This window comes from Carassius auratus, unplaced genomic scaffold (genome assembly GCF_003368295.1).
Source record: "Carassius auratus strain Wakin unplaced genomic scaffold, ASM336829v1 scaf_tig00216663, whole genome shotgun sequence".
NCBI lineage: Eukaryota > Metazoa > Chordata > Actinopteri > Cypriniformes > Cyprinidae > Carassius > Carassius auratus.
This window is the reverse complement of record NW_020528684.1, coordinates 149,291-176,907: the sequence shown is the minus strand read 5'-3', so window position 1 is coordinate 176,907 and position 27,617 is coordinate 149,291. Positions and strand designations below refer to the sequence as shown.

Sequence of the window (27,617 nt, the reverse complement as noted above, 5' to 3'; positions counted from 1 at the left end):
AGAATTTTTTGAAGCATCGAAAATACATTTTGGTCCAAAAATAGCAAAAAACTACGACTTTATTCAGCATTGTCTTCTCTTCCGTGTCTGTTGTAAGACAGTTAAAAACAAAGCAGTTTGTGATATCTGGTTCGCGAACGAATCATTCGATGTAACCGGATCTTTTTGAAACAGTCCACCAAACCGAACTGAATCGTTTTAAACAGTTCGCGTCTCCAATACGCATTAATCCACAGATTAATTAAGCTTTTAACTTGTTTAATGTGTCTGACACTCCCTCTGAGTTAAAACAAACCAATATCCCGGAGTAATTCATTGACTCAAACAGTACACTGACTGAACTGATGTGAAGAGAGAACTGAAGATGAACACCGAGCCGAGCCAGATAATGACTCGTTCACGAGTCAAGAACCGTTTCTGTCAGACGCGTCCGATTCGTGAACTGAGGAGCTGATGATACTGTGCATGTGTTTTTATTTAGCGTGAAGCAGATCGACACACAGAGCGTCTGAAACCAAACTGATTCTTTTGGTGATTGATTCTGAACTGATTCTGTGTTAATGTTATGAGCCCATGTGCAGTCAACGCCAATGACGCCATTGCATCGAGCGCAAAAGAATCGGTGAACTGTTTTCTTCAACTGGTTTATTGAATCGAACTGTCAGAAAGAAATAACGTTACTAGTCATCCGAAAACCGATGCAACCGGTTCTTGACTCGTGAACGAGTCATTATCTGGCTCGGCTCGGTGTTCATCTCTCTCTTCACAGCAGTTCAGTCAGCACGCGCAGTCTCGCTTGATTCGCTCAATGATGTGCCAGCTTCATCAAACCTGCCATCTACAGTTCTGGCAGTGGTAATGTGGGTTTGTAATGGAATGATTCGTAACATTTTTATAATTGTAACGAGTAACGATGCAGCACATAAAAAAAATATCGGAGTAAAAGTATTAAACTCAGCGAAAATATGTACCGAAGTAAAAGTGGAAGTAGGAGAAAAAAATAATACTCTAGTAAAGTACAGATACCGCCTTTTAGTACTTAAGTACAGTAGTGAAGTAGTTCTACTTCGTTACTATACATCTCTGATTGGAAGCAAACAAACAAAGTTCATAATAGAATATTGATGGACAATTTGTTTTAAAACTGAAGCAAATGTTTGGATTTGTGCTTTTAATGTAGCCAAAATACGAGAGACTGCTGGGATTCTGATGCTCCAAATATACACTGCTAAGATTATGTGTAAAATTATTTAGCTGTTTTAAAATATTAGATATTCGATGGATTGCCGTTAAAATAAAGTGCATTTAGGGGCAGCTGTGAGCTGATTGGCTTGTCAACATTCTGCGCTTCTGCGTTTCAATCTGACAGCTTTAAGCTGTTGTTTTGACACCACATTAGACACTTTTCCTGTCCTCTCTATACACTTTCAATCAATACAAATAGTAAAGAAGCCAAAACATTTACGTAAATTAACAAATTATACTGTACTAGCAACCCCATACATAGCAGATAATGGAAGAGACAGGCAATCATAACATATTTCTTTCATGTACTGGAGGAAGAAAATTAAATCAGAACTTCACAAACTCTCTACTTATGTTTTATTGAGATGAGAAGACCTTATTAGCTTAGGATGATGGCTGAGAATCAGTGTGCTGGTGCTAAAGATAATGAAATTACTGGTGGCTGAAGGTCATCCAAATGGGCTTCTGCTCAGAGCTAATCTAGAGTCTGCACAAGACTAAACTAAAGTTTGAAGTGACTGGGGCTGGGTGGGCTAGTTGGCTACTGCAGTCTGAGAGATATGCTATGTGACTAGCCATCTTTGAGAAGTGATTAGAAGAGTCAGGAGAAGTTCAGCTCTAGTTTAGATCATCTCTGCTCAGAGCTTTAGTGTTTCACTCTTCGGCCCCAGTCCTCAGTGCTCAGTCTTACTAATTATCCCCTCAAAGTTTCTGCCTATGAACAAGGATTATCTCTATCGCTCATTTTCTCCCTCTCTTTTCTTCTCTGTACTTTTCTGTGCTCTAGATTTATGGGTGAATTTATACAGAAATCCCCTTCTTTTAGGACTGGGATTCGTTAGATGCATGCACACATCAAACCACATCAAAAAGACAACAGACCCTCTGAATCATGAATCACTCTGAATCTTCTAATACACTGGTATAATGTAGCAAAGAGTATGCATTTTACAGTCTATTGGGGGAAAAAAGGAAAGGACATGACATGTTGACAAGTGTGGTATCCCAGAACTGGAATATGAACTCTGCATTTAACCTTTCCAAGTGCACACACACACACACACACACACACACACACACAGCAGGGAGTAGTGAACAAACAAACACACGCAAGGAGCTATTTCATTCTGCAGACTGTGTTGGCGCAGAGTGAGAAACAGGTGTGTGTGTTTATTGATAGATTATCTGCAGCAAAGTCAGATTGTGCAGAAGAATCATCCGGTCCCTTTCAGTCGGTCACTCTCGACGCCACGTCGGTGACCGACGAATATGGGATATAGCTTCGATAGACCAATCTACTTCGAGTGTAAACTAAACAAGCCAATGCACATTGGCATGCAATTATTGCATCCAGCTGCCGCTGATCACTGCGTGAGTATAAGAGGGCAGCAGGTGCAATGCATACCAGCTTTTCGCTTAAGAGCCGAGCGTTAGTATCGCTCTGCTCAACTGTGTCTGCTGTGAACTACGAGTTCAGCACGCTCTCGGAAGCTTCGTGTGTTGGCGAGATGGCGCTTCAGTGGTGGTCGTTCCTGTGTCGAGTGGATTGCACACTTCAGGTTGCACTACCCCTGTTGTGTTGCAAGCGGCCAATACCCCTGTGCGCCTCAGCACTAAAAGAGCATTTCCTAAAGAGCAAATTTCTCTAAAAGAGCTTAACGGGTGTGTCTTTGTAAAGACGACGGATCGTCCTTATAAGGATGCCGTTTCACCTGTGCGTTTCTGGGTGAGGTCATTACCTGGCAACGGGTGATGGTCACGATCGCTGCCTCACGTGTATGGGTGGCTTTCGTGGATGAGTCATGTTCTCACTGCGGGAATATGACCATCTCGGAGCTGCAAACCAGGCTCCGCTACCTTCAGGGGGGCGGAGTCCCGTTGCCACGGCCGCGATCTGGGGCTCTTTCTGGCGGCCGACAGATGAGAACCACTTCCGGCAGTAGCGCAAGTGGTTTGAGGGTCACAGTGGTGGCAAACCCCGCAGGGAACCAACCCTCTGGGGACCACCAGCACTACTCTAGCACCTCCGATCCAGTGGAGCAACCCACGGAACGCGCTGGGCCCTCGTCAAGGAGCGTACCAGCGGTATCCAGTGGGACTCAGCATCGGAGGGAGAGCTGTCGGATCGCAGTTCGCAAGTATGCATTTCCCCCAGTGAGCCTTCTCGCACAGACATTGTGCAAAGTCCGGGAGGACGAGGAGCAAGTCTTGCTAGTAGCGCCATATTGGCCTACTCGGACCTGGTTCCCCGAACTAGTGCTCCTCTCGACAGCCCCTCCTTGGCCGGTTCCTCTGAGGAGGGATTTACTGACTCAGAGACGGGGCACCATTTGGCACCCGCGTCCAGACCTTTGGAAACTCCATGTTTGGTCCCTGGACGGGACGTGGAGGTTCTAGGCGACCTACCCCAAGAGGTAGTGAACACCATCACTTCGGCAAGAGCACCGTCTACGAGACATGCCTATGCCTTGAAGTGGAACCTGTTCATTGAGTGGTGTTCTTCTCGCCGAGAAGACCCCCAAAGATGCCCGATTGCGGTCATGCTATCCTTTCTGCAGCAAGGGTTGGAGCGAAGGCTGTCTCCCTCCACCCTCAAAGTCCAGGTTGCCGCTATTGCTGCGTACCATGACCCCGTGAATGGGAAGTCTTTGGGTAAGCATGACCTCATCATCAGGTTCCTTAGAGGGGCCAGGAGGTTAAATCCATCCCGGCCCCCCTGTATACCCTCTTGGGACCCGTCTCTAGTGCTTAAATCACTACAGTAGGGCCCATTCGAGCCTTTGCATTCAGTTGAGCTAAAGTTTCTTTCATTGAAAACTCTGCTCCTGCTTGCACTGGCCTCCATCAAGAGGGTAGGGGACCTGCATGCATTTTCGGTCGATGATTCGTGCCTAGAGTTCGGGCCGGCTGACTCCCAGGTAATCCTGAGGCCCCGGCCTGGCTACGTGCCCAAGGTTCCCACTACACCCTACAAAGACCGAGTGGTGAACCTGCAAGCACTGCCCCTGGAGGAGGCAGACCCAGCCCTGGCTTTGCTTTGTCCTGTCCGAGCACTAAGGTGCTACATGGACCAGACGCAAAGCTTCAGGACCTCAGACCAGCTCTTTGTCTGTTACGGAGGCCGGCAGAAGGGGAATGCCGTCTCTAAGCAGAGGATGGCCCACTGGATTGTGGATGCCATAACCCTGGCTTATCAGGAGCAACCCACGGAACGCGCTGGGCCCTCGTCAAGGAGCGTACCAGCGGTATCCAGTGGGACTCAGCATCGGAGGGAGAGCTGTCGGATCGCAGTTCGCAAGTATGCATTTCCCCCAGTGAGCCTTCTTGCACAGACATTGTGCAAAGTCCGGGAGGACGAGGAGCAAGTCTTGCTAGTAGCGCCATATTGGCCTACTCGGACCTGGTTCCCCGAACTAGTGCTCCTCTCGACAGCCCCTCCTTGGCCGGTTCCTCTGAGGAGGGATTTACTGACTCAGAGACGGGGCACCATTTGGCACCCGCGTCCAGACCTTTGGAAACTCCATGTTTGGTCCCTGGACGGGACGTGGAGGTTCTAGGCGACCTACCCCAAGAGGTAGTGAACACCATCACTTCGGCAAGAGCACCGTCTACGAGACATGCCTATGCCTTGAAGTGGAACCTGTTCATTGAGTGGTGTTCTTCTCGCCGAGAAGACCCCCAAAGATGCCCGATTGCGGTCATGCTATCCTTTCTGCAGCAAGGGTTGGAGCGAAGGCTGTCTCCCTCCACCCTCAAAGTCCAGGTTGCCGCTATTGCTGCGTACCATGACCCCGTGAATGGGAAGTCTTTGGGTAAGCATGACCTCATCATCAGGTTCCTTAGAGGGGCCAGGAGGTTAAATCCATCCCGGCCCCCCTGTATACCCTCTTGGGACCCGTCTCTAGTGCTTAAATCACTACAGTAGGGCCCATTCGAGCCTTTGCATTCAGTTGAGCTAAAGTTTCTTTCATTGAAAACTCTGCTCCTGCTTGCACTGGCCTCCATCAAGAGGGTAGGGGACCTGCATGCATTTTCGGTCGATGATTCGTGCCTAGAGTTCGGGCCGGCTGACTCCCAGGTAATCCTGAGGCCCCGGCCTGGCTACGTGCCCAAGGTTCCCACTACACCCTACAAAGACCGAGTGGTGAACCTGCAAGCACTGCCCCTGGAGGAGGCAGACCCAGCCCTGGCTTTGCTTTGTCCTGTCCGAGCACTAAGGTGCTACATGGACCAGACGCAAAGCTTCAGGACCTCAGACCAGCTCTTTGTCTGTTACGGAGGCCGGCAGAAGGGGAATGCCGTCTCTAAGCAGAGGATGGCCCACTGGATTGTGGATGCCATAACCCTGGCTTATCAGGCTCAGGATGTGCCCTGCCCGTTCAGGTTGCGAGCTCACTCAACTAGAAGTGTTGCATCCTCCTGGGCGCTGGCTCGTGGCACCTCGCTGACAGATATTTGTAGAGCTGTGGGCTGGGCGACCCCTAACACGTTCGCTAATTTCTATAGCCTTCGTGCACTACACCTCAAACGGGTAGTGGCACTGAGAGGCCCCGGTTAGTGTCGGCTTGCTAAAACTGCTCCAGAGTGTCCGTACTGTAGACCCTGTTGAGATCCTCCATCACCCTAGGCAGCTGGATGCGGTGGAACGTCCGGCGCCAGGCCTTCATGATGAATCAGTGAGAACCATTGAAGGCTGGGTTCCATATTGAGACCTAAGCGGAACTCGCATGTGTATAGTCCACGGTATAGCCTTAGAGCTCATGTTTCCCTGGCAGACTTCTGCCTTCCCAAGAGGGTTTTAATCACCTCAAATTTCTCCTTATACTCCTAAATGGATGCTATATGTGCATTTGCCTCCGAGAGCTCCTTCGGGAAGGATGGGGCTTCCGCAGCGTCCCAGCTCCAAGCGGACCGAGTGTTTCCCAGTGTTATCCAATCTCACCCAGTGAGGTAGTGCTTTGACAACGGTGAGTGGAGCTATTTGTTCTGAGCCCCGGCCTACACCTAATAGGGGCACAGGCGGCTCGCACAGGGCACTGGAAGGGGCAGCACCCATGGCGCTTTGATAGGGATCCCATATTCGTCGGTCACCATGGTTGCTGTACCGCCGCAGAGCTGCCGGGTTCACGGCTCGGCTCCTCAGCGAAAAACTGGTATGCATTGCACCTGCTGCCCTCTTATACTCACGCAGTGATCAGCGGTAGCTGGATGCAATAATTGCATGCCAATGTGCATTGGCTTGTTTAGTTTACACTCGAAGTAGATTGGTCTATCGAAGTGATATCCCATATTCGTCAGTCACCGACATGGCGTCTCTGTTCCCTCCTTCAGGGAACGAGGGTTACCATACATAACCGAGACGTTTCCTGTGGTCTTGTCCTGGTGGTCATCTGAGACAAGGTCTTTACAGGGGATCTGTATCTGGGGCTCTAGTTGTCCTGGTCTCCGCTGTCTTTAAAGGGGGGGTGAAATGCTATTTCATGCATACTGAGTTTTTTACACTGTTAAAGAGTTGGATTCCCAAGCTAAACATGGACAAAGTTTCAAAAATTAAGTTGTACGTTTGAAGGAGTATTTCTGTTCCAAAAATACTCCTTCCGGTTTGCCACAAGTTTCGGAAAGTCTTTTTAGAGTATGGCTCTGTGTGACGTTAGATGGAGCGGAATTTCCTTATATGGGTCCTAAGGGCACGTCTGCCAGAAGAGCGCGCCACCGTATAACAGAGCACTGAGAGGCTGAGCACAGACAGTCACTGATCAGAGCGAGAGTGTCGCAAAATGTCTGTTTTGGTTGCCATGGCAAGACAACCCTGCACAGATTACCAAAGAAAAAACAGCATTAAGCGACAAGTGGACGGAGTTTATTTTTACAGAGCATCAACGGAGTTGTGCAAGTGTTTGTGTTTGTTCCCTGCATTTCGAAGATGCTTGTTTTACAAACAAGGCCCAGTTTGACAACGGATTTGCGTATCGTTTATTTCTTAAGGATGATGCAATCCCAACGAAAAAGGTTCACGATCGTGTGTTGGAACCGCAGGCGGTGAGTAAAACTGCTTAAAATATCTGCCTCCTTGTTAGTGCGTCCCCTCCCATGCCGGAGACCCGGGTTCGAGCCCCGCTCAGAGCAAGTCATTGCTGCTGCTGCTCTCGTTCAGTTTCAGCCTCGGGATCTGATTCTGGATCATAAATAAACGGCTGAATCTGACTTTAAGGGATGTAGAGGTCCTTTCAAGGTGCTGATTCACCATCTGATCTGGATACGTACTGGATCCGGGTGACTGCAGTGACCCTCTGATCTGGATACAGACTGGATCTGGTGGCTACGGTGACCTCGGAATAAGAGAGAAACAGATTAATATTAGCGTAGATGCCCTTCTTCTAATGATGTAGCAAGTACATAGGGTGTTATGGGAAGTGTTCCCGGTTCCGGTTTACCAAATTAATGCAGCCTAAAAATCCTTTAACGGATTTGGATATTAAAAGCATATTAGTATGTTATGTGTGAGCCAGGTTAAAGAGATGGGTCTTTAATCTAGATTTAAACTGCAAGAGTGTGTCTGCCTCCCGAACAATGTTAGGTAGGTTATTCCAGAGTTTAGGCGCCAAATAGGAAAAGGATCTGCCGCCCGCAGGTGATTTTGATATTCTAAGTATTATCAAATTGTTTTGAGAACGTAGCGGACGTAGAGGATTATAATGTAGAAGAAGCTCATTCAAATGCTGACGTGCTAAACCATTCAGTGCTTTATAAGTAATAAGCAATATTTTAAAATGTGTATGATGTTTGATAGGCAGTGTTGACAGGACCAGGCTAATATGGTCATACTTCCTGGCAGAGATGGGGACTCGAGTTTGAGACTCGGACTCGAGTGCGACTTAAGTCGCACAAACAGTGACTTCAGACTCGACTTGAGACTCGTCCTCGAAAGACTTCAGACTCGACTCGGACTCGAGCTCCGGGACTCGTGAACAATGTTCATTTTTAGTAAACGTCAGATGAGCTCGCTGTAAGAGTTGTGACGTTCGCGAACGAACCGATTCTTTTGAACGACTCATAAACATGAACGATGGGAGCCGAGTCACGGCTGGAGGGGAGCCGTTCTTTCTGTCGCTCTTTTTTCCTATGCGTGTTTCAGAGCGCGTGTTTCACACAGATGCACACAAATGAGCTCCTCCGCGAGACAGAACAGTTATAGGGGGAGGGGCGCACCCAGCGCAGGCCAACCCTTTATAGCGTGATGATATTAGTTATTAGTTGTGGACGCATCCTTCACGTGAGTACTCCAGTGGAAAAAAACCTGCGTGCCTCTGTCATTGGATAGGAGCGGAGCCATGACGTTTTGCACAGATATTCATTGCAGCCCACTTTGTTATTGTTCATTGACTTGAAGGGGCTGATGTCCTATTTGCAAAGTTTAAATTGTAGTAATAGTATGTAGACATTTCCATTTTATTTATTCTAATTTGATCTACTTTAAATATTTTTGGTTCTCTATCAAAATGTTCTTGTGTGATAACAATGTTCTTGTGTGGAAGAGTTAGTAGTAAAAGCTGTTTTGCACAGAAATTCATTGCAGCCGGCTTTGTTTTTGATGTTTATTTGTGAGTAGGTATTGTATGAATAACGTAAGTCAGTGTAGCTTTGTTCATTCTTAAGCCAGACGAGAGGTGTGCAGCTATACAGCCAGGACAGACAGAAGGCCATTACTGAATCCATAAATGCAAAATACAGATATTAACTTAAAAGTAAAGCATTCTTGGTGTTTTTGTCATTTTGCAATAGCCTGTTTACACTGATTATTTACCAAAATCAAAGTTGATATTGTATGCTAATAGATAGAGTTGTCATAATAACATATTACATGCTTTGAATTCCTTATATATAGCTATGCAGTGTTCTAAGCAGCTTGGATGGGTCGCTGTACGTGATGGAACATTTATTATAACCAGAGACTTAATATAATAAAGAGACTTGAGACTTGACTTGGACTCTAGCTCAGAGACTTGAGACTTGACTTGGACTCTAGCTCAGAGACTTGAGACTTGACTTGGACTCTAGCTCAGAGACTTGAGACTTGACTTGGACTCTAGCTCAGAGACTTGAGACTTGACTTGGACTCTAGCTCAGAGACTTGTGAGCATCTCTGCTTCCTGGTTCTTGTAAGAACTCTTGCTGCTGCATTTTGGACTAGCTGTAGTTTGTTTACTAAGTGTGCAGAACAACCACCCAATAAAGCATTACAATAATCTAACCTTGAGGTCATAAATGCATGGATTAATAATAACCTTCTTGCATTTGACATTGAGAGCATAGGCCATAATGTAGATATATTTTTGGGATGGAAAATGCAGTTATACTGAATCATGTTTTGACATCACTAGTACAGTATGTATGTTGTACATCATATATACCATAGCACTTAATATTTTTTGTCTATACTCTTATATGGGGTGTAGGAAGCCATTATGTTCTTCCATATGTTTTTTTTTTTTCAGTGATGACTTTTGGCCCTGTGGACAGCAACTAAATTCATCTCTGTCTTATTGCTCCAGTGTGTGTCAGTGCTTATGTAACATGGCTTGCACTATTCAGAAACACAATATGCCTTTAGCAACCTGTAACATTACAGACACTCATAAACCACAAACATGCATGCATTATTTGTGCATTATTCACTTATATATGGATAATTACAAATCAGTGCATGAAACTACTGATGTCCGCTGTTAATAATTGTTGCACAGATGCTATTTAAAAAACAACTCCCTCTGAATAGTTATTTTGGCATCAGAACCTTCCTACCTCACTTTTGGTTCTTCATTTTGTCTGTTTTTTTTTTTTTTTTTTTTGGTTCACTTATTTTTCAGCCTCTCTTGTTCCTCATCTCATCTCTGCTCTGCTCAGTCACTGTCTTCCCAGCAATGGGATTTTGCCAGCTATTGATTTCTTGCTCTCTCAGCTAATGCACTTTCTCCATCTCTCTTTCCCATGAACATCTTAACATCACTCAACGATCAGTTGAAATGTACTTTTCTTCCTTTTACTCTTTTTTTGCCTTTTTTTTTAACTTTGTGCAATTGTTTTTTCATAATGACTTAATTAGACAAAAAAAAGTCTAAGTTTTGAGGCTTTTAGTCTGTTAGCTTTGAAGCCATTCTAGGGTTCTTTTAGCAGAAAAAAACAATTACAATTTTCTTTATTTTCCTTGGGATACAGATCAAAATAATTAATTATTCATCTGGTTTTCATGGGCATGTCAACATATTTTCCAATCACATGCTGTCTAAATGAGAATTTTCCTCCCTTTTAAGGGGTCATATGGAGTTGGTAAAAATAACATTATTTTGTTTATTTGGTTTAATACAATGTGTTTATGTGGTTTAAAAAAATTCTTCTCTATTCCCTGCCTTTCTGAAACATGTCAATTTTTACAAAGTTCATTGCTCTGTAAAGTGAGGTGTATGCACTGGCACAACAAGACAAAAACAATTATTATAATTATTATATTAGTCATTTATTGCATCCAGTTGAGACATAATTACTGATTATGATGTCTTTTTACGCACTGCGTTGCGTATCGCGCCTCGTGAACATAAAACCATGTCTGCATTTGGGATCAGAGAAAAAAACAAACAAGAAGCGCTACTCTACACTGGTCAAAACTCACATTTGATTAATCAGTGGCAAATTCTTTAAATATGTAAACGTACTTACAGACTGTGGCTCAGAAGCGCCAGACTGTCCTTGCAAATTTGTAATTGCCCCACTTTATAAAAACAGACACTTGCATTGTATGCTGCTCTCACAGAAAACAGTCCTCATCCTCCATAAAATGCATTTCACACATCTGGATATTTGAGTTGAACTGTTTGAGAAGAGTGTTGTAAATACAACTTAATTAACTACTGATTTCTAGTTGTAGCCTCATTTGGAAGGCCAAACAAAGTAGTTTGACTTTCAAAATGTGACAAAATGGCAACAAAAAGCGAGAATAAAAGTCATGCCTTCTTTCTTTGCATGAACATTTGGGTCGCGTTATGCAAATCTGCCCACACCGTGACATAGAAATGTGGGGGCATGTTAGAATGAGCCAGTGCTAGACTCCTTTCCAGCACTGGACCTGGTCTACCCCTTTAGAAGTGGTGCTGCTTCCTGACTGCTGACTGCAGAGGGAAAGAGTCAAGTCACCTTTATTTACATGGTCCTTTTAACAATACAGATTGTGTCAAAGCACTTTAAAGGAATAAATATGAAGATAGTGTGTCAATAATGCAAAATGACAATAGCAAACACACCATTTTCAGTGAATTCAGTTAAAAAGAAAAAGAAAGAAACGGACTAATATTAGCGTAGATGCCATTTATCTAGAAATGCATCAACAGTTCTGGTTGTCCTAATTAATGGAGCCCAAATCCTTTAGAGGATTTGAATATTATAAATGTGTGTTATGTGTAAGCCAGGTTAAAGAGATGGGTCTTTAATCTAGATTTTGGGCCCTATCATACACCCGGTGGAATGCGATGCAAGGCACAGCGCAAGTGTTGCTAGTTTGCTAGTCCGACACCGTTCGCATTTTTCCATCCAGCACCACGTTTAATTAGCAAATGCATTCGCACCCATCTGTGCACCTATGGTCTAAAATAGAGGTGTGTTCAAGCACATTGCTGGCACATTGCTATTTTAAGGAGCTGAAAATAGACTGCGCCATAAACCAGCTCAAACCTGGTCTAAAGTCAATGGCGCAATTTTTTTTTTGTTATTTAAAGAGCGCGTTGGTTGAAAATGCGCCTCTGGGTGGGTCCACAGTGCGAGCTGACTTAGCATATTTCACACAGGGATGTGCATCACACAAACATGGCAAATGTTGAAAACAAAAGGTTTACAGTTTAAAATACTATTATTTTGTAGGCTACATAAATATAAAAATTGAATGATGGATAGTCATTGCGTGTATTAGAATTAGGCTAACTATTTGCAATTCAGTCTATTACTATTTAAAATGATGAATGAAATTCAACTTCATCCCATGCCTTCTTCACCTCGGGAAGCATTGGTGGATTCCTGCTTGTCCCATAGATGATCTGCTCGCACACTTTTACCTGCGCAGGAGCAGATCTGTTTCTTCACTTGAGAAGAGTTCAGCTTTTCCGCCAACAAATTCCGCCATTTAAATAGCGATCTGCCTTTGCACGAGCGTATCTCGCTCTTAAAGGTAATGGGAGATGACATTCTGATTGGTTTATTGAACGTTACGACCATTGCTTACTAAGAGAATAGGCACAACCCATTCCAAAAAGGGCTTTATAAGTAATAAGCAAGATTTTTAAATCTATACAATGTTTAATAGGGAGCCAGTGGAGTGTTGACAGAACCGAGCTGATATGGTCATACTTTCTGGTTCTAGTAAGAACTCTAGCATTTGCATTTTGGACCAGCTGGAGTTTATTAAACAAAATTAGGATACATGATATAGTGAAGATGTGGACCATTTGAGGATGCAGAGAGGGAGAGGCACCCAGGACCTGAATCAATTTAATCTCATCACTGTGAACCTACTTGGCTCTGTGGCTCCACTGTTTTTTCCTACATGCTTCCTGAGAACACACCGAAGCCATGGGTGGGAGAGAACATGGAGTTGGCTTGTCACTCAGTGCAAGTGCAAGAGCTCAGGACCCTGAAACACATGACCTTACAGTAAGGGCAGACTGTCTCATTAAGCGCAGCCTCTGAATAAATGTGGGCCTGGCACATGGCATGGGTTTCGTGCACATTGGGTGACTGGAGAGAACATTTTAGAAATACTGGAACACAGAAGGGAATTGACAGGGTCATTGTGTAGTTTGTTTAGGTAATTATTGGAGAAAGGTGTTTCCCCATAATGTTAGCTGTGGTGTAAATGTGGTGTACATATTAAATATTTAGTTATTATAAAATATTTATTAAAAATAATATCTGCTTTTTTAGAAAAGGATTCATCAACATGCCAAGACATCGCAAATAATTTATACACATGGGAAATTATATAAAGGCCTGTTGCTTAACAGTTCTGTAGCATCTGTGGACTATATCAATAGGTAAGCCTAAGGGGAGGGTCTGAATTGTTGAGCATGCAAATGCACATACTCTGGCTCAGATATTATGCAGATGATATGCTAATGAAGGCACTGGGTGACAGTGTGCTGCTGCTCAGGGAGGATAATCAATCTCTGACCAGCACACAGCAGAACTCTCATTGGACCACAATCACCACCTCATCAGCTCTACAATGTTGCATGCCATAACCTTTAGCACACATGAACAACTCTGGACAAAGGACATGTGTTAATGTATGAGGAGCAGGATTTGTTTGTTTCATTGATATTATGTGTTTGGAGATATTGGACAGAATGTAGGATGCTTAACCTGCCTCTGCTAGCTAAAATATAATTTTGCTATCTACCTTTTTTTTCTGTGTTTGAATATGCCTACTTCGCTACTATGAAGTGTGTAATAAGTAAAAAACAGAGACCGTAAAATTTGCAAATGGCAAACTTCTTAAGTACAAAGCTGATGGACACTTACTTCTTGTGGTCACAGGAGAGTTCTCAAGTAAAACCCCAATTCCTAAAAAAATTGGGGCATTTTGTAAAATGTAGTGGAATCTGTGATTTGTTAATTCCCTTTGACTTTTTAAGATTTCCAGTGTTTTCACTGACCAGCTTATAGTTATAAATATAAACAAATGTTGATGGCACACTCCAAAAATTTTATTTGGGACAAGACAGTTCATCAAATGTCCTTTTGATTCCAATGTTTAATCGTACGCGAATTAAAGGGGGGGGGGATGCTATTTCATGCATACTGAGTTTTTTACACTGTTAAAGAGTTGGATTCCCATGCTAAACATGGACAAAGTTTCACAAATTAAGTTGTACGTTTGAAGGAGTATTTTTGTTCCAAAAAAAACCTCTTCCGGTTTGTCACAAGTTTCGGAAAGTTTTTTTCGAGTTTGGCTCTGTTCGACGTTAGATGGAGCGGAATTTCCTTATATGGGTCCTAAGGCACTTCTGCCGAAAGAGCGCGCGCTCTCGTATAGCGAAGCTGAGCACAAACATTTCACTTATCAGAGCGATTCACTGTCCAGAGCGAAAGCGTCGCGAAAAGTCACAAAAGAAGTGTGTTTTTGGTTGCCAGGGCAAGACAAGCCAGCACAGATTACCAAAAGAGAAACAGCATTAAGGGACCAGTGGATGGAGTTTTTTTTTACAGAGCATCAACGGAGTTGTGCAAGTGTTTTTGTTTGTTCCCTGCATTTCGAAGATGCTTGTTTACAAGGCCCAGTTTGACGACGGATTTGAACATTGTTTATTTCTTAAGGATAATGCAGTCCCAACGAAAAAGGGTCACGATCGTGTGTTGGAACCGCATGCGGTGAGTAAAACTGCTTCAAATATCTCTGTGTTGTTAACTTAGCTATCGGCGCATGAGCACATCAAGTAAACAACATGCGATGTTGTCATCAAACTGCACTTTCCACATGTACAGCTTAAAAAAAAAAAAAAAAAAAAAAAGACGACATAAAGTGGAACTTAGTCATTTTCCAAAACCGCTAAGCAAATATATACAGTTTCAGTACATACCACATAGAGACGCATTTGCTGATGCTGCTCTTGTTAAATTTCAGCCTCTGGATCTGTGTCACAGCTTCCACATGCTCTCAACTCAAAAGCCTACTGGCGCTCGTGATTCTTTAGCTCCGCCCACACGTCACGCCTCTAGGCGCTCGTGTTTTTCCGGGAAAAATCGTTACAGACTATCTTTCTCTTATAAATATAATAAAAATAAAGACTTTTTGGAGTTATGAAGGGTGCAGTACTACTCTATAGGTACTCAATATTAACAGGATATTGAGTGAAAACGAGCATTTCACCCCCCCTTTAAGGAAACTAGCCGATAAAGTTTTGAATGCAAAATCTTTGACTTATGCTGCTTATCAGTCTATCATTTTCATGATGGGTCATACATTTTCCTCATTATATTATCAGACCCAATTTTTATTAAGTACATCAGCATGACTTAAAGAGTAATGCTATTTGTATCCATCAGTTTGAAAAATATCAAGCTTATATTTCAGACATAATTTGTCTCTCTTTTTTGTTTATATTTGCTCCGCCAGCAACATAGTTATTTTACAGTGCAGGGTCACAAAGGGATTGCTGTGTCGAGATCCTTTTTCTTCCCTTGTTATTTGTGTTTGTTTGAACATCTCACGCCTGCGTGATTGTCCTGTTCTCCTCAGAGGATCAGAGAAACCTGATCATAGCAGTGTGTCATTGGAGCCTGTCGCTGGAACACACCAAACTGTTCCTCCTTGTGGGAGTCCTGACAGAAATGCAAAGCTTCATAATTAGTTTTTGAATGAGAGCGGCAGTGGTGTGGAAATTTGCTGAGTTAATCATCCTTTCTTATTCTGCACAATAAAGTGTAGTTTTACTCTGAGTAAGCTATAGGGAAGGTTTCTTTGCCGTCTTGTCCTGAAGGTCATTGCAAAGTGTTGGGTTTTTAAAAGTAAAAAATAAGCTTATGTGAATTTTGATGTTTGGGGGGATTACTGCAGTTGCTTATTTACTGCATTTAGATATAAGTGGTCAAAACAGCTCACCAGCAGAGTGCAAAGAATCACATGAAACTGTTCACTGCAATTTCAAGGAGTGTGTTCCAAGTGGCATAAATAATGCCTATAAATAAATAATGTTACTAATTTATCCTATTCTTCAGTTTGATAAACTTCTATATATTTTTTAAACACTCTGCTTTATATATATATATATATATATATATATATATATATATATATATATATATATATATATAAACATAATACTTACAGTAATTGCTGTATATAATACATTTTATTATATACAAAAATATAATTTTAATACTTTAAAATTACTTAATGACATCAGTCAAGTTAGCTAGCATATATATTAATTAGTGTGAAAGCTCATTTGGCCTCAAAATATGATGTCAAAATGCATTCCAGATGACCATTATTTTCAACTTGTACACCCTTCAACTCTTTGAAAATCCTTTGCAGGGAATATTGAATGAACACTCACATTTCCATGTTCATGTCTCTTTTCAAGATTTACATGTATTTAATTGTCTTGAGAGAAATTTAATCAGGAATATGTTTCTTTCATCATAGCCATGTGGTGTGTGTGCATGTACATCTACTCTTACACCTGATCGATATTCTGCTCAGTCGTGACTTTGCTTCCATGGCAACTCCAGGCGTAGCGGGCCTGGGGCCATGACTAGGAAGTGGCATTTCAGCAGAGCATTAAACTCACAGATGGAAACTTTACACAGCTAACTGTACATTTATCACTCTGTGCGTGTTCCTGTGTGTGTATTGCTGTGTCTGTGTGTGCTTGTATGACTCTGATTTCACAGATCAGCAGTGAGATCCAGGCACTCCCAATGCTGTGGCCTTCATGTGTAATTGGCACACTTTATCATGGCTGCAAGTCAGGAGGCATCAGCATCATATTAGACCTCCTCCCCTTGCTGGAGTTATGATGTTCATTAGCAAACCCCAGGCACCACATAAATCCAATACTGTGTTTATCCACTGCATCGTATTACACACTCCCACATGCTAACAGATTTTTAATAACAACCAGTGCCACAATTTTGATTCATAAGAATCAATTTCTCATGACAAATCAGTGCAAATACTGTACTTCATGACATTACCATGTCTATCTCTGTGGCGTATTACCACATAAAATGATAACCTGACATTGCTAATTGTAAAAACACTGAACTATTGTTTTTTGTTTTTATGCCTTTAAGGTGCTACAAACAATTTCAGTAAGTTCACTGACTGTTCCATCATTTTGCTAAATACCCTTTTAGCAAATTTAAACATATTGAGTGAAAAACAGTTCACTCTGCAATAAATAACCCACAAGACTTCTGTATTGTATTCAATTGTATTTGAATGCAAGAACACAAGTTGTGTAAATTACTGCTAATTCACTATTTTTTACTTAAAACACTGGCAGCAAACATGCAATCTACTGTGGCGATAAAAGGATGAATCTCTGGAAAATGTATTGTGGCTACAGGAGAATGAGGTAGAGAGTTCTACGTCAGGAGCTCAAGGACTTCTTCTCTCTGGCAACTGCTGTTTAAGTTAATGAAATGGGGTCGTGACTAGGTGGCTTCTGAGGAATCATTTCCATCTGAAACATTCTTAGCCAAGCATGCTGGATAGAGCAAATGGGTAGTTAACATGAAATTTCAAGCATTTTCTGCCACATATTCCTGTGTGATGTGCTAAAATGTAACTAAAACTATTTTAAATCCAATTCATTAATTATCAAGGTTATTTAGATGACTATGATTTTCCCACTGAATACATCATTGAAAATTATGTCATCGTTTATTCACCCTCATGTCATTCCAAACCTCTAAACTCATCATTGCAACACAAATTATAAATATTTTTTCATCACATTTAAAGTCATTTAAAGTCCATTTCAAAATTTACAAAAGTACTCCAAAAGCATCAAGCAGTTTAATCAAAGAAAATACACAATATTTATCTATTTATTTATTTGGTAAACATGTTTAATTTTGGCTTTTACGTATAAACATCGATCAACACACATTAATGAGGAAAACATGCTCAAATGTGCCTGCTTGATGTGCAAACATTTGATAACTTTGAGAGTCATAGAAGATGGGAAGTCGTGGCCTAATGGTTAGAGGGTTGGACTCCCAATCGAAAGGTTGTGAGTTCTAGTCTCGGGCTGGACGGAATTGTGGGTGGGGGTAGTACATGAACAGCTCTCTCTCCACCTTCAATACCACGACTTAGGTGCCCTTGAGCAAGGCATCAAACCCCCAACTGCTCCCCGGGCGCCGCAGCATAAATGGCTGCCCACTGCTCCGGGTGTGTGCTCACAGTGTGTGTGTGTGTGTGTGTTCACTGCTCTGTGTGTGTGCATTTCGGATGGGTTAAATGCAGAGCACAAATTCTGAGTATGGGTCACCATACTTGGCTGAATGTCATTTCACTATTAGATTGTACTCCTGTATTAAGGCTTTTATACGTCTAGAAGCGACTGAATTCAGTCTAGCTGGAGGGGGTTGGGGTTTGGAAGTAGCTCTGTATAGCTTGTGGGGGTTGAAAAATAAAGGTGTGAATCTCTTGTGCCACGTTTCCACCGAAATAACCTGGAATATTTGTAACAGGAACTTTTTTCCCCAGAAACCTTTCCCCCCCCAGACCTGTTGCTTTCTGCATTTCCTCCACAGTCTAAAGTACCGGGAAGATTAGGTAAATAGACTGGTGACATAGGTCTGCGTGCATTTCTCAATACAAAGTATGCACATTTTGGACTTGCATCCTCAACTTTGCACATTCGACTCCGGGGTGTGATGTACGCGACGATGCAAGTTTGGTAATTCTGCAAACAGCGTACTTGATAACATCAGTCAGCTCGCCTTGGCTACTGCAATTTTCCTCTCTGTTTATATTTACAATAAAACAAATTATGATATCAAATACCACTGCCTCCTTTCGTGTTCATTTAAACATAATAACAGCTGCAAAAATTTACTTAGTCCAGGGATATGTGTATATATACAGCAATTACAAGGAAACAAAATATTATATCAATTTGCCTTTTTTATTTTCATTTTAACATATCGATAGATGAATACAGACCAAAGATTACATGTTAGATTTACCCAAAACAAATTATATTTTATGTTTAACCAATAAAAAGATACATCAGAGCCAGCGGCACATATCAGAAGGTCTAGCCGAGGTGAGGCTGCTCTCGGCGGATACACGATCACTGAGCTCCCGCTGATCGCGTGGAGCTCACTATCTCCGAACTCGGCAAAACACATTTTTGAATAGGTGCTGTTTTTATAAATAAACCACAGATTTGAGTTTAAAACCACTGCATTCTTGCCTGAAATATGTTTAAAATTACATTTCATGACACAGTTACAGTAATATTTTGAAAATGATGAATCACACCAAGTGCCGCCCCCCAAAAGTTTCGTAACTTTGAAAAAGTACTACCTTGCCAGGAGGGACCATAGACAGTAAAAGAAATGGACACAGCGACCCCATTGGATTCAAGACAAGTGAATTCAATTAGAAGCACGCACTTCCTGGGGGATGAGCATACTGGGCAGACTCAAACTGAGCTTGATGACATAGATGTCACATGAGCAACCTGTCTGACAATTGTAAGTCTTCTAATCACTGTGCCAAGAGAAATCTGAATTTTGCCTATGCATTACAAAGTTAATTATTTTTACATGCAATGAGACAAAATAAAACCCAAAATATTTGTAACAAAGAGAAAAAAATATCTAGACAAATAAGAATAAATGTTTTGCATCACACTCAGCATCATGCACGCTGCACAATCTTGCACTCTGATATTTTAAGGAATAGAATACACGCCAGCATTTAAAGGCGGTTGCAATTTTTTTTCTTTTTTTTTACCTAAATTGTATGAAAGCAAGTAAATAAGGTTCCCTTTACAATCACTGAAGTTGTCAATTAATGAAGCTCTTTTTTTACATCGTGCGCACTTTGTTTATTATAATGGGAGAGCTAGATTTTAAACTTGAGAACATGTTATTAATCCATCCATTCTTTTCAGTTTCAATGATTTTCAATCAGTTTCAGTTTTTTTTTTTTTTTTGTCCTAAATAATGGAAGCAAAATTCAGTGCCTCATGTTTTACTAAAATAATGGAAATAATTTATAAAACACGCAACAATTTCTTAATCAATGTACAGACAGACTCACATTATCTCACTCACATTATCAACTCCTCTCTTCACTTTGGAACATTTCCCTCATTTAAGCAGGCTCGGGTAAGCCCACTGCAAACATCTCTAAATCCAGCAGTTCTTGAAAACTAGTATCAGTATCCGTTCTTCCATTCATTGCAAAGACACTTGAGCGAGCTGTTCAACCAGCTCTCTATGTTCCTTGTATAGAACAACCTCCTGGACTGCAACCAATCTGGCTTCAAAAGTGGCCACTGAACTGAGACCGCTCTGCTCTCGGTTACTGAAGCCCTGCGACTGGCAAAAGCAGCTTCAGAATCCCCAGTATTCATCTTACTGGACCTGTCTGCTGCTTTTGACACCATTAATTACCAGATTATCCTGTCCACCCTCAGAAAGATGGGCATCTCTGGAACCGTACTCCGGTGGGTAAAGTCCTACCTCTCTGACAGATCCTTCAGTGTGTTTTGGAGGGGTGATGTTTCTAAGCCACAACACCTTGCTACTGGGGTTCCTCAAGGCTCAGTACTTGTACCACTTCTCTTCTCCATCTACATGACGTCATGAGGATCTGTCATTCATAAGCATGGCTTTTCTTATCACTGCTATGCTGATGACACCCAACTCTACTTCTCATTCCAACCATTTAACCGACGGTAGCTGTTTGCATTTCAGCCTGTCTGAGTGACATTTGTAGCTGGATGAATGACCATCACCTTCAGCTTAACCTTACAAAGACAGAACTCCTGGTGATTCCAGCTAACCTATTGGTTCACCACAACTTCTCTATACAGTTGGGTTCGTCAACCACTACTCCTTTGAGGACAGCCAGAAACCTAGGAGTTGTGATGGATCATCAGTTAAGCTTCACAGACCACATTGCTACAATGAACCGGTCCTGCAGATTTGCTTTATACAACATTAGGATGATTAGACCCTTCCTGTCAGAGCAAGCCACCCAACTTCTTGTTTAAGCTCTTGTTCTCTCCAGACTGGACTATTGTAATGCTCTCCTGATGGGCCTTCCTGCATGAACTGTCAAGCCTCTGCAATTGATCCAGAATGCAGCAGCAATGGTTGTCTTCAATGAGCCAAAAAAAAGCTCACATTACTCCTCTCCTTATCAGGTTACACTGGCTACCAGTAGCAGCTCGCATCAAATTCAAGGTACTGATGCTTGCCTACAAGACGACCACTGGCATGGCCCCAGCATACCTAAACTCACTGGTTAAATCTTATGTGCCCTCCAGAAGTTTGCGCTCTGCAAGTTAACAACGCCTTGTGGTGCCATCCAAAAGAAGTTCAAAATCACTCTCATGGTCCTTCTGGACTGTGCCCAGCTGGTGGAATGACCTCCCAATCTCAATTCGTACAGCTAAGTCTTACTCATTTTCAAGAAACATCTAAAGAATCATCTTTTTTTGACAGCATTTAACCATTTAATACTAGCACTTTTCCTTTTATTGTCTTTTAATTTAAAAATGAAAAAACCTGGCTATGCGTTCTGTTCTAGACTGAGACTTGTCATGGCACTTGTATACTGTTTTTCTCTTGTTGACCTGACTGCTTCTATTCTCATTTGTAAGTCGCTTTGGATAAAACGACTGCTAAATGATTAAATATAAGTAGTTATCTGTCAAAATAAAGGACAGGTAATGAATAACAAAGTATGAATGTGTTTTATTCACGATAAAGAAATGAACATAACTTCATAAGTAGGCTACTAAATTTTCATCTGTGTATATCAAATACTTTAACTACAGTATTTTTCTTTCATTTTCAACTGACTGCAGGCATCAAATGTAACACACCAGCTAGGCATATCTGATGGCTATTTGCGAAAATGTGCTTTGGTTTGTTTGTTTGATAACTTGTTGACATAGGATATGAGTTTAGAAACACAGTGTAGCTAAAGCCACAAGTCTACCAAGCTTTGTATGAAAATGTAATAATCTAATCTGTTAAACTGTGAATTTTATGAAATATTTTCTAAGGACATGTCATGTGAGTTTTTAGAGAAGGCTAATCTGATTGATTTAAGGCACTTGTCATCTCTGTAAGATCTCACATATAAACACTCCTGTGTGCCCTGTATGTGTGTTTGGCTTTGAAAACTCCCCGATTCATTATTCTATTGTTCTCACGAAAAAAGTCTTTCACACCTCCGCCAGGTATGACACATTATTCGCATTATTCTTTTATCATTAATCTTTTGCTTTTATTCCACCTTTATTAGCCTTTGTTGTGGTATTTCATGCTTTACCATCCACTAAATTGCAAACTCACTTCAGTCTCAGTACTCAGAACATAAAAAAACCGCTACAGACGTGACTGAATATGAGTGAATGGTGAATTTCTATTAAAAATGTGGCATAATACGGATTTATTATTTTGCACTCCTGACATAAATTACTGTCACTGCAACAATGTTTTTTCAAAAAATTGGTCAAATATCAAAGTCTTTAAACTTTAAATTGATGCACAGTTTATCCAGATCAAGTAAGAGAGTGATGTTTAACATCCTGTGAAAGTGAAACAATAATAAACTGGGGCCGTCGCCGATCCTTGCAAGCAAAGGGGTTAAAGTGCCATTCAGCGTCCAAAAGCTGCAAATGCACTTTGCAGATTTGGCGAATGCAGCGGTGGTAGAAAGCACACTCTGGTTGGCCACCTACTGTACATGCTCTGAGTAGTATTGTACAGTAAGAAGTTTTCCCTAAACAGGAAAGTAACATCCTTAGAGCTGACAGAGAGTTGACACTGAGATGTCAAGTAAATACTTACAGCGGATCTTCTAAATATTTATTATTAATCATAACTAGTTATGATTAATTATTCATATTCCCCATTTGAGCTGATTCACTACATAGCTCCTTTGAAACCCTTGGTTAGCAAAAGTGTTCTGTAGCACACTTGTAGCAATAATTGTTAGTTCTGTTTGTTGATTCAGGGTTAGCATCGTCTGGGATCCTCTGATGGGTTGACATCATCTCTTCTCAGGTTTTCTGGATCCAGACTGGAGTTTGTGTATATCCTAGTTACCCGTGGCAAAACAGAGAAACAAATAGAGACAGTTAGAATAGCTGCTGTTCCAACAAAGTAAATATTATTAGTTTAACCCAAGATAAAGAATAAGAATGTGCATTTGATCAGATGCAACTGCAGTCACAATTTAAGAAATGCATTATTCGAATGCTTGGCGAAAGAGATGTGTTTTTACAGAAAGAGTGTGTCTGAATCCTGAACATTATCACAAAGGCTATTCCAGATTTTGGGAACCAAATTTGAAAGAGCTCCACTTCCTTTAGTGGACTTTGCTATCCTAGGAACTACCAAAAGTCCAGCATCTTAGGGAGAGTGATGGATTGTAACAAGGTAGAAGACTGGTTACTGTAGGTATGCAGGAGCTAAACCATTTAGGGCCTTATAGGTTAGTAATGATGATTTGTAACTGATACAGAACTTAATAGGTAGCCAGTGCAGAGACTGTAAAATTGGGGTAATATGATCATATTTTAATGACCTGGCAAGGACTCTAGCTGCTGCATTTTGGACTACTTGTAGCTTGTTTATTGAAGATGAAGGACAACCACCTAGAAGTGCGTTACAATAGTCCAGTCTAGAGGTCATGAATGCATGAACTAGCATTTCTGCATCAGAAATAGGTAACATGTTTCGTAGCTTGAATGTTTCTAAGATGGAAGATTGCAGTCTTTGTTACATGGGAAATATGGTTTTCAAAAGACAAGTTGCTGTCTAATATAACACCCAGATTTTTGACTTTAGAGGAAGTAACAGTGCATCTGTCTAGTTGCAAATTGTAATCTACAAGATTCTGTGTACTGTTTTTTGGTCCAATAATTAAAATCTATGTCTTATCCGAATTAAATAGGAGGAAATTATTGGTCATCCTATCTTTTACATTTTTAATACACTCTGTTAGCTTAGATAATTTATAAGTTTCATCTGGTCTCGTTGAGATATAGCTGAGTATCATCAGCACGGTGGAAACATCCCCTATTTTCTAATAATATTACAAAGGGGCAACATGTATATTGAAAATAGAAGGGGGACCTAGGATGGATCCTTGTGGCACTCCATATTTTACTGGTGATAAATGAGATAGCTCCCCATTTAAATAAACAAAATGGTAGCGATCAGACAGGGAGAATCTAAACCATCTTAGAGCCTGCCCTTGAATACATGGATAATTTTGTAATTTATGAGTATGTCATGATCTATGGTGTCGAACGCAGCACTAAGATCAAGTAAAACTAACAATGAGATGCAGGCTTGATCTGACACAAGCAGGTAATTTGTGATTTTAACAAGTGCAGTTTCTGTGCTATGGTGGGGCCTGAAACCTGACTGAATTTTTTAGCTTGTTTGTGCATGTTGGTGAATTTTTATTCACCTTTGTATGAATGTGTTTCATTGAGTGTGCATGAGTTTCTAATTGTGTGCATTTAAATACAATTTCCATGTAATACAGTATACCCTGCTGACATACTGACTGATGTAAACCAACACTACAGCAGGAGAAACACAATACCAACAGTTAGAGAATGAATGGACTAAGAAACATAAAATCACTGTACTGTTTAGTCCTGCACATTTGTTATTTGTACTCATGATAGCTTAAAGGGGTCATATGATGTGATTAAAATTTTTCCTTTCTCTTTGGAGTGTTACAAGCTCTTGGTGCATAAAGAAGATCTGTAATGTTGCAAAGACTAAAGTCTCGAATCACAAAAATCTATATTTTATAAAAGTTAAAAAAAAAAAAAAAGTTATAAAAGCATCAACCATGCCCTCCTATCAACATAGCTTGAAAAAAAATATTACATTTACTCTTTTGGACCATGAGGGTGAGTAAATTATGAAACAATTGTCATTTTTTTGGTGGGTAAACTATTCCTTTAATAATTTATTTTATTAATTGTATTAATTGTATTAATTTTATTATTATTACTATGGAAATACAACATTATTTCTTTATTGAAATGATACTCTAAATAATAAACTAAAACTGCCAGTAGTTGGTGGTAAATGTCTTGGGGCCCTATTTTAGCGATCTAAACGCAAAGTGTCAAGCGCACGGCGCAGGTCCACTCAGGGCATGTCCAAATCGACTTTTGCTATTTCTTATGCATTGCAATCCTTTCATTTTTAATATCTGGCATGTTTGTGTGCTGCTGTGCCTCCATGTGTTTAATAAGCAGCATGCACTCGCATTGTGGACCCACCTATACTAACTTTACATAACAAAGAAAAACATTGCGCCAGACTTAAGATCAGGTTTGAGTTGGTCTATGGCTCCTTAAAATAGCAATGCGCCTGAACACACCTCTTTTTTAGACCAGCACGCCCATGGGCGCACAAATGGGTGCAAATGCATTAATTAAACGACGTGGCACTGGACGGGAAAATGCAAACGGCTCCGGACTGAAACTAGCAAACACACTTGCGCTGCGCCTTGCGCCGCATTGCGCCAGGTTTATTATAGGGTCATTGATGATTAAATCGAGTCATTTATTAATTCATTCAGGAGTGAAGTAAATGGTTCTTTATGAATAGTCCATTGAATCATTAGGATTGTTTAACTTGAAGCGGATCATCATCATCAGACTGATCAGTGTTTGACATCAAAGTACCGCGAGAGCTATAGAGAGCAGATGGCTCCTTATGTTTTTGAACCTCTTGTGGTACATTGGTCATATACCAATTGATCTGTGCAGCGCCGCTTCAAATCCAACAATTCTATAGCCAATTTTTCAATGCGCCAAATGGTTCACCCAATTAATTCAAAAAGTGCATTGAGAAATGCCACTGTATGTTGCTCGGAGATGAACGGTTCTGTTTTGTCTTTATATTTTCATTGGCAAAATTGAGCAAAACTGACAACATTGTGTCTAAAATACTAAATTACTTCTCACTTACTGAACTGTTGTATAAGATCAGTATATGCACTCATGTGATGTTGCAGTTAGCCTATTGCTCATGTGATATTGCTATATATATATATATGATGAAAATATGAGACAAAATATCGAATGAGCATTTTTGTCTTGAATTTTAGGGACATCAATCAACTGTATGAAATGTGCGTTAAATGCATTAATAATTTTAATGCTGTATTTTTCAACATAATTAATTAATCTAATTAATGTGTTTAATTACCAGCCTTAGAATAAATATTGCATGATGTAATGAGCTGATATTTGCTTGACTTCTGTCACACTACTATTGGGAAATCCTAAGAGACAAACGCACCAGGTATACCCCTCGGGCTAAGAGACCTCAAGTCATTTGAGTTGGTGTAATGGCAGAATGAGGCCATGGTAGTTGATCCATACCCTACTGAACCTTGTGTGGAAGACAAGTACAATGAGCCCCCCAAAAAAGATCTGAACAGATGGAATTCTTCAGCAGAATATTATATATTCCAGTGGGACTGTTTTGGAGGTGACACACAGATAAATGACTCCATTAGCATGTTTGGTAGAGGTAATAGCTGTGACCTTTTTAGGACTTTTTTTTTTTTTTATGCTAGAATGACTTTGATACTTGTGACCTTCATCTCACCATGAGCTCATGCCATTCTGTGTGATGTGATTCTTGGTAGATCTGCTGTACACATTGCTCTTAAGGCTTTCCTCTTAAGCATGTGTTAACATGTATCTGTGCATTTAGTAATACTCTATCTATAAAACAGGTTGAGCTCTTAGTAAACATTCATAATGTGTGTTGCATGGTCAACCGACATCTTGTTTGACTATGTGTTGTGTGGCAGAATACTGCATGTGGAGATTTGCAGATCTTACACTACTACTTTCATCTGTAATTGAGTCATTCTTTTTGAGTGCTTGTGTCTCACTCCGGCAGACAGCCGACTGAAGGTGACCCTGTGCTAATGGTGGTCAGTATTCATGCCAGCATCAGCTTTCTCCAACAATGCGTCATTGCAAATTGTCAGAGGCAAGCTTGAATGAAAAGAGATCATGATTTTTTTTTGTTTTTTTTTATCTAAAAAGTGTTTTTTTTTTCTTCTTTTTTTGCTATGTGGATTAGCCAGTTTAATTTATGAAAAAATGTCTGTATGATGAAATGTGAAAAATGTGGGTGTTCACAACAACATGCATAAGTGATATAAGTCAAATAAAATGTAACTAATTTAACATTATTCCAATTACATACTCAGTGACTGCTGGAATACACTTTTTGTGTAAAAAAACACCTTTTTTCACAGTTTGAATGTTCTCATTTATATTCAAGATAGCTACCCATAGTCACTTTCACTATGGCTATCAAAGACACACAAAAATGATTTTTTTTTTCAAAATCATTCAACAAATTCCATAAATGTTTTAATAATGTAAAAACATATAATATATTATTGAACGGTCAACCACAATATCACATACGCAGAAACAATTCCAGAATCACTTTTTGCTTGTTGTGTATCATCCTAAAAGTTGTTTAGGATGTGATTTTTATAGTGATATTCATTTCAGAATTGCTTGTCAGTAAATATCAGTTAACTGTAATTTTTACATGACTCA

At 40.8% G+C, this 27,617-nt stretch overlaps 1 protein-coding gene across 9 annotated transcripts in view; it reads left to right on the top strand.

Moving 5' to 3' along the window:
• The window catches only part of LOC113098789 (neurexin-3b), a 154,924-nt gene that overhangs the window by 18,919 nt on the left and 108,388 nt on the right, over positions 1-27,617 (top strand). The window lies entirely within an intron of this gene.